An 8,768-nucleotide genomic window follows, 5' to 3' on the forward strand; every position below is an offset into this window, starting at 1 on the left:
GGAAATTCCAGCACTTAAGGAAATTGTCTCCCAAGATATGGAAGTAGTAGAGTTTCAGCATAACAGAGCAAGGCCAGGAATAGAAAACTCGGTTACTACTTGGAAATCGAAAGAGATAGCAGCACAAATCTACGCACACAAAGAAACATTCAAGAACTGGGGAATTAAAATAATCCAACACAAACAACCAAAATATCCTTATCCCCTATATAACAGCTCGGATAATCAAAAATACAAGGAGCCCCAAAGGCCCCAAACAAAATCGTGTTTATACTCAGCTCGAGCAACCTCCCCAGAAAAAGGAATAGTGACAAAAACTACTCAGAAAAACGAGACACTTACTTACCGGGTTCATAGTAGTAACCAAGACTGGTCCTGGATCCCAACCGCACTAAACGAAAATAGCTCCTATAACTAATAATGCAAACACATCCAGAAAACATGCAACCGGCAGACAAAATGATATAACACCAGGAGACCAAATTACATTATGTTCTTGGAATGTTCATGGTTTTAACTCTTTAGAGCAGGATCATGAAACTCTAACTTTTTTGACAACTCAGACATAATTCTCTTGCAAGAAACATGGAATTTAACACAATTAGGAATTCTTGGTTTCTCGGATTATCATATACTTGCAGAAAAACACGCCAAATACGGTCACCCTCGTGGTGGTCTATCAATCCTCATCTCTCAGAAATACAACTGGACCCAAGAAACAATGGACCTTGGATTAAATTGGGTACAAGCAATAAAAATAACAATACAGCCTTCGCAACAATTGTTAATACTAAATATTTACATACATCCAGACCAGAAAACAAAAATGGATAAACTGGATACATTACTAACCCTTATTAAAACTTTACAAAAAACAAATAAACAAAGCTCCATGATAATTTCAGGAGACTTTAATCAAAATTTACTTACCACAAATACGACAGGTTCGCATAGAGTAAAAAGGGCAGCAGTTGCAACCACCCAAAATATTCGAAGGAACATAGAAAAAATGGGCCTAACAATACTAAAGAGCAACATACCGTGCATCACCAACGCGAGCGGCAGTGTTAAATCAGTACTGGACTTCACACTGGTATCAACGAACCTAACAACTGTAATTGTGGATTACACAATAGCTCAGCGTCCTGAAAGTGACCACTTCCCGCAAATTCTCAGGCTTGACATCATTGTCCCCACAGCCGAGAGAATGAGACAACTAATTCAAGAAACAGAGAAATTTAACTTACGGAAATTGAAATGGAGGGGCGAGGAAACTCAAAACATTATGATCACCACTGTTCCCAAGAACCTGCGCGCATGTGCACGCGCGCACCGAAGTCACGCCAAGCGCGCAGTGTGCATTATTTAGCGCGCACATACTGAGACTGTTCGCACCGCCACTTTTAAAACGGGAGCGGCGCGAAAAACAGTCCTTTCCTGGTTCCCAGAGATGAAAAGAACACGAGGGAGCGGCAGTTAAGTGTCTCCCATATGGCTCTGGGTTGTGGGGGCTTGCGTTCACGAGCAAGTGCCCTTGCAATTGCTGCATTCCTTTCCTTACAGTGCGCCGCTGCAGGGCTATTGTGGACCATTAAGTTTGCATTCAGCCCCTGTGCGCTGCAATTAACACAAATACTAACTGAATGGCCCATAATCAGCCCCCAGCTGTGCACTGTAAAAAAAAGTAAAGCAGAGTCTCAAGCACGACGGACGTGTGCATACACACGCTGTGTTTGACACAGGATGTTTGAGCAGCTTCAAAGTCGATCGCTCTAGCCGTTAAGCCACGGGTAGAGGGAGGGGGTCAGGAGGGGGACAATGGATGCAGGTGTAGTCGTATTCTGCCTCAGTGCTATGAATATCCTTAGATCTGTCCCAAGGGAGCAAAGAGTCTGCTGGACTGATATTACTGTTATTAGCTCCACCCGCAAGTGTGGGACAGAGGCCACAGGCTGAGACTTAACTGGGTGCAGTGAACGGACCCCCCATGTCCATGTGTGTAAGGATGCGAGAACGTGCCCTATCTACTTCTGGGTACATGTGCCCGCTCCCCTGAGGGTGAATCAATCCTAGTGTGAGTGTTACTTACCAGAGCTCTCCCATGCCTCGATCAGGTGCCGAGTGACCCTCAACAGAAGACATATTACTGTCTGCTGCTATTTTATATCGCCAGAGACTAGTTAGATCCCGGCTTCAGGTGCGAGTGAGCGGGAAGTGCTGCTTCAAATCGTTGTTTAATTAACAACTGAAAACATAGTGCTTTATAGCGTGTAGTTGTACAAGGCTTCATTGAGGAGATTACACCCACCCCTCCAGAGAGGGCACGTCGAGTGTGCCGCTGGCCACATGGGCACTGCCATGCAGCAGTTTCGGCTCGATTGCTCTATTAGTCTGTGGAGACAGCATGGAAGCCCTGAAACGGAGTGCTACAGGCAAACTGAAACAGACAAAGGCGCTGACTGACATATGGATAGACACAAATATAGAGGTAGGTAGATAGCAAAAGGTAAATGCAGGAGGATACATAGATAGATACATGTATTTAGATGGACGGACAGACAGGAAGATAAGATCCCAGCTGACGTAGACAGTAAGGTGGCATGGCTGTAGCTCTGCTGAAGCACGACAAACACACGGAGATGGGCAGCACAGTCAGAAGCAATAAAGGCATACGTGATTACGAGAACATAAAAGTACAGTCAGGGCTGTGTCTGATGGACAAAGCATGCAGACCATGGGGTATATTACCAACAACTAGCGATAATTTTTGTCTCTAACTTGTTTAGAGACAAAAATTATCGCCGCACATCGGCGATTTTTATCGCAGATAAACCTTGCTATTAGCAAGGTTTATCGCAAATGCGATAAAAAACGGCCGCAATGCATGAATATCGCTGAAAAGTCAGCGATATTCATGCATTATCGAGCAAATGCTCTTAGCCATGTTATCCACCTCCCATTGGATAACATGGTGAAGAACTGCTCAGGGCAGGTGTTAGCTTTTGGAGATATTCGCGCTTAGCGCGAATATCTCCAAAAGTTGGTAATAGGAGATAGCGATGTTAGCGACTGTTTCCAGTCGCTAACATCTTGGCACGCCCACTTTGCATGTCATTAGTGATAAATATCACTGACATGCAAAGCGGGGCCCAAGATGGTCGCTATCTCCTATTAGCTGTCACTAACTGGTGTTAGCGACAGCTTGGTAATAGGGAGATAATTTTATCTCCGCTTTCTTGGCTTTTAAAGCCAAAAAAGCGGAGCTAAACCCCCTTGATAATATGCCCCCATGTGTGTGAAACTGAGCCAGGCGGTCATCACCTGTGCCCTTTGCTCTCCAATATTGCGTCAGGGAAGTCTGGGGATGTTGGGACGTGTGTTCCACGCGCTGCTGCTCAACTACCCACTGAAGTAAACTACCGAGATAGGCCCTTTTCTAACAGATTCTCCGAGCACAAAGAAGTGTCAAACATCATCAAAGCTGTGCGCCCTCGGAGGCTAACCCCCCACTCTGAGCAGAGCCTTTCAGAGCCGCAGAGCTCGGAGCACCTGCTACGGATTCAGGCCAAGAGCACACTGCGCCTTAACCATCCCTAACCAATAACTGACAGAGCGCACAAAGTATCCTAAGATCGCAGAAAAAGATATGGAACACAAGAAGCAGCACGTCTTACAGCCACAAACTACTATCGACAAAGAGCACTGGCAGTGTGAACACATCTCCAGCCGTCAAAGTCCTCAGATTACCTCGGACAACAATAACCAACAAATGCAAAAGAGCACACCACGACAAAGAACTAAAACCAACCAGTGGTAAACAGCAGTTAAAACATCCCCCAAAGACCCAGGAGCACACACCACATTAAAGACTCCAAACTGGCTATTGACACGAGCACACAGAACATCAACAAATCCATCAAATACCAAAGAGCACTTTGCACCTCCAACAACCCCAACCAGCAACAGAGGTACAGAAGGCACATCATCAGCAAATAACCCCAGCCAACAACTGAAAAGAAACCACACATTTCCTCAAACAGCCTTAGCCAACTGGAATTAGAACACACATCACCTGAGTGCCACTAAACCTATTAGTGTCTGCTTACTCGAGTCAGCGCAAGGTTGGATCGTGATGCTTGAGGGGCAGGGTGAGTAACTGGTGATGGGCGGTGGCTATTTAATGTCACGGAGCGGGGACCTGTCACTGCTAATGAGGAAGATTTCTTCTGCTTTTGGGGTGAGAGAAAAATGATATGTAATAACACATAAGCCACCACATAAGATAGTAGAAATCAGTTTTATTTATAAACAATATAATTCTGCTGGGGAGGAACATACAAGGTATTTACATACTAATATACCATTTGTTTGCAGCCTTTTCACATCACTGGGTCTTTGTTCCCCCACCCAAAAGTTACTTGGTCTGTAGATAAACTCTTTGAGTTATATAACAAGCGGGCTCGCGCCACTGAACTCTCGCTTCACGTTTATGAGCCTGCTGCTTCGTGAGGGGCGAGGTTTTTTTTAAACACCCCCAACCCCACCCCCAGGGCCCGTTTTTCGAAGATCTCGATTTTCAATGTTCAGTGTTTGCAAACTCTCCAGGCTTCCCTCACACGCAACTGCGTCTCCCCCTCCCAATCAACCGCGGCCAGATCTGCCTCGCATCCAAACATGCTTTATTCAGTCACTCTACAGAGTGCATCGTTTCACTCCTCCCTCCTCCAGAACCTGGAAGAACGTCTCCTTTCATTCCTTGTTATTTATTTGTTGCATTTTTATAGAGCGCAAATGAAGATATCAAAGCGCTTTACATGAGCGCTAATTCCATTACATACATTTGCACCGTGGGGGTTGATGCGCTGCAATGACTAATAAGTTTAAGGCCCCAAAGGCGAGACCTATTGGCTGTGCCAATGCGTGTTCCAAGTGTCAGTACGATGAAGTACTGCACTTAGAAACACAAAGCCTCAGAGAAAGCAAGCATTGGTAAAGCCAAAGGGACAGGCTGTAATGCGCCAACACATGTAAGAACAAATATTCACGTGTTGCATGCAAAAATTATGTTTATTACACTAGAGCCAGGCCTATTGGCAGTGTGTGTGTGTGGGGGGGGGGGGGAGTAACAAGGAAGCATTGCTTTCTGTATAGAATGGATATAGGCGATACAACATTTAATGTGACAAACAGCCTGATGACTGAGTGCACTTTTCACATTTGAAATAATCCCTCACGGATTCCAATGGTAGTGCTTCCTAGGAGGATGAATGGAGCACAAAACAGCCAATGGCGTGAGGTGAGACAGAAATGCTCTTCTCACAAAGCCAAATCCTCTCTATCTGCATTTTAAAGAACTAGTTACAAACAGCAGTACTTGTTTAGCAGATGAGCAACAGACACAATAGAGCAGTTTTTCTTGTTTTTACACAGCAACAAGACCATACAAAATACTAAGCAATTTGTCAAATGTGCATACTTAATTGTCAGAAAGAAGCCAAGAATCCAATGTACGTTAAAAGGAGGGATAGCAACAAAGTTCACATTATCAGTTACTCTAATGATGTGCAGAACCAACAAGCACTGGCAAAGCCAATCTACCTGGCTTATATATATTAAACTACTCAAACACATGGATGAATGAGGCAATGCGGTTTACGTGCATTAGCGCATTAAAGCCAGACCTATTAGATTTAACAATGCTTATTTCCTTTTTACTTCTCCCTAAAGCACTCAACGCACTTTTCTGACGATTCTGCAACGTGTGAGCAAATGAGATTCCCCATTCATTTGGGACACAGAGCTTGTTAATTACATAAACAGAGCTAATAATTCCTGGAGCCCTGAATATGCTTGTTTCCGTTAGAGTTTTCGGTGTGTGTAATTTGTGGTGTGCGGTCCATTTTTCTCTATTTCCTTTATGTATTTTTAAGACCTTGTTGTGCTGTTCAGATCAGGCAGCGAGTTGAGGTCATTCACGCGTGCACACTGAAGACAGACTCCACAACAGTAATCAAGGTTTGAAACATTTTCTAACCATTTTTCGTACATTTTCATCCCACCTGCCATTCGTATACATACATTAGCTCCTAAGCCACGTACTTCCATGTTCTAGGTGGTAATGGATCTACCTGAGAGCCTAATGAGGTAGACATTGCTTTTGCACTAAAGTTTCTTCTGTCATTCTGTCAAAACAGTCTAGCTTGTTGGGGTAACTAATTGAAATATCAGCCGTACTGAGACCATTCAGCACCGACTAATCCGAAGTTGGAATACTATATCTAGTTTTCAGTAGGCCTTCTTTAAAACCGTGATCTATTATTGGGAGAGAATTATTAATGTCCCCTAGTATCTTTGTAATCTTGTCCTCATAGAACACAGCTAGATCCTTACAAAATGCTTGAGAAGATTTAAACATTTGCCTGATACACTCTGTATTTGTCAGTCCGTGCAGGAATTCAAATGTCTTTTTTTAACACTTGTTGCTTCTAGAATTGCTGTACTATAGTACTTCGCTTTTGCCTTGTGTACATCTTTTTTGTATTCATTTATGGCGTTCTTTAGAAATTGTTTATCCTCTTCTGGGTAGAATTTGCACCATTTCTTTTCTAACATTTGCATGTTTTTAAACAAAACATTTAACAGTTCAAAGGTGCTGGAGGCCTTTGATGCCTTTTGCTATTTTTGGTGGGTATTTCCTTATCTAGTGTCTCTAAGATCTCACTGTATATGGAGTCATAGTTCTCATCTACTGCCTTCAAGGTATCAAAACATATTACCAGGGTGAAAACATTCCCTTGTTTTTGTATACTTTCTGCCAAGGTCTGCGTCTTCTCGCCTTGGCAAAGTCCCCATTCTGGGTTTGGAGTCATTTCCCCTTTATATGAAAAGCTACCAATGCATGGTCAGTTAAACACAAGGGGGTAATAGCATTCACCAAAATTAGATCTTCTGGTTTGAAAATAAGATCTAATGTATGTCCTCCCTGATGTGTTGGCCCTTGAACTAGTTGTTGCAGCCCGAATATCTCACAAGATCCTTGCAATTCTCTAAAAGATTGTGACGTTTCACTTCCACACACATATTAAAGTCCCCCAGAATGAAGAAGTTTGAAGGGCATGTGTGAACCAAACTCTATGATTGTAGTTAAGCCAAGCCTGGTGGTTGGTAACATAAGATTCAAGAGAATTTACAACTTGATCCTTGTTTTAAAATAAAGGCAATTAATTGTGGCCATACCAGTTCATCTAGGTATAACATGGTAACATTCCAACTTGCTTTTAAAATTAGTGCCACTCACCCCCCTATCCTGGCCTCCTGTCATCTATGTAGAACTTTATATCCCGGAGGACAAGCCCAACTAAAATCTATAGCGGAGTCTCGCGAGGCCCATGTTTCTGCTGAAAATAGTGCCTCCCAATCATTAGTTTCCAACATCATATTGCTTTCCAGGGTGTGTTTTATCAGCAATCTTGCATTGATCAACCCACATATACATTTAGAAGGGTGAAACATGGTATACCTTTGCATCTGAAGTACAGGGGCTGTTCCCATCAGCTGCTGGCCAGATGCCAGTATCCAAACCCCTAGGCATTCTAGATGGCACAGCCTCATTCCATAACCATGGTTACCTTCACTCAGCAGATTTAAACAAACATAAGCTTCTGTGTATCCGAAATTGCAAATCTGCCATGAGACCCTTAACGTGGCGCTGTTTGTGTGGAAATGCACTATCTTTTCAGTTTTTCAAACAATAGTTTGGAGGGATATTTGACGCTGCACACACGTGCGGTCTGGTTCCTGGCGCACATAGCCATGGCTGCAGCGCACAGAGACTCTTCACTGCCGCACACAGAGGAAAAAAATTAGAGGGAACATTGATGATCACGGCCACCACTTTCATGCGCCAACATGGGAGTTTTGTCAACGGCGAGCCAATAAAAACTTGGGAAAATTTATTAGAGGTACTAATAGAAAACCACTCTGCCCCCCCGAGAAGAAACAAAGACCACACAAGAAAACCAGTGCTCTGGTTTAACAAGGAGTTAAAAGAAGAAAAAAAGAAATTAGCCAGAGCCCAGCGATTGGCAGTAAAGAGCCACTACACAAACATCGCAGACCTTAGAATCTTGAGAAAGGAATACCGAAAAAAACTGTGGGCAGCGAAAGGTCAACACAAAGAACAAGTATGGACAAAGCTACTGATCTCGACAAAAAAAGCATCCCCCAGAGAGTTCTGGGCAATTATAAATGAATTAAACACGGGATCCACACTACAACAGGACCCCGGGATCAGAAATAAGGAATGGGAGACACACGTGAAAGATCTTTATTTAAAAAAAGAACCCCAAATAACCAGAAAAAAAGAACAACGGAGACCAATGGAGGACGTGGTCTCTAGCTTAAATCCACACGACATCGTCATAACAGAATCAAACCCTACCCAAGAAGAACCAAAGATAACACACGCACAAATAAAAAGACTAATACAGAAATTAAAATCAGAAGGGGCCCCGGGGCCAAATGGCATTCCAAATGCAGTCTACAAATTAGACACGGACTTCTGGGCCAACCTCTTATCCACACTTTTTAATGCCATCTTAATAAAAGGAACGCTTCCGGAAACTTGGAGAGGAAACATCATCCACCCAATTCACAAGAAAGGGGACCGGAAAGAGCCTGGAAACTACCGCTTAATTTCCTTAATTGATGTTGAAGCCAAGTTGTATGCATCTTGCCTGTTGAAAGAGCTGCAGGACTGGGAAACCTTA

The sequence above is a fragment of the Lissotriton helveticus genome, chromosome 6 (genome assembly GCF_964261635.1).
Source record: "Lissotriton helveticus chromosome 6, aLisHel1.1, whole genome shotgun sequence".
Lineage (NCBI taxonomy): Eukaryota > Metazoa > Chordata > Amphibia > Caudata > Salamandridae > Lissotriton > Lissotriton helveticus.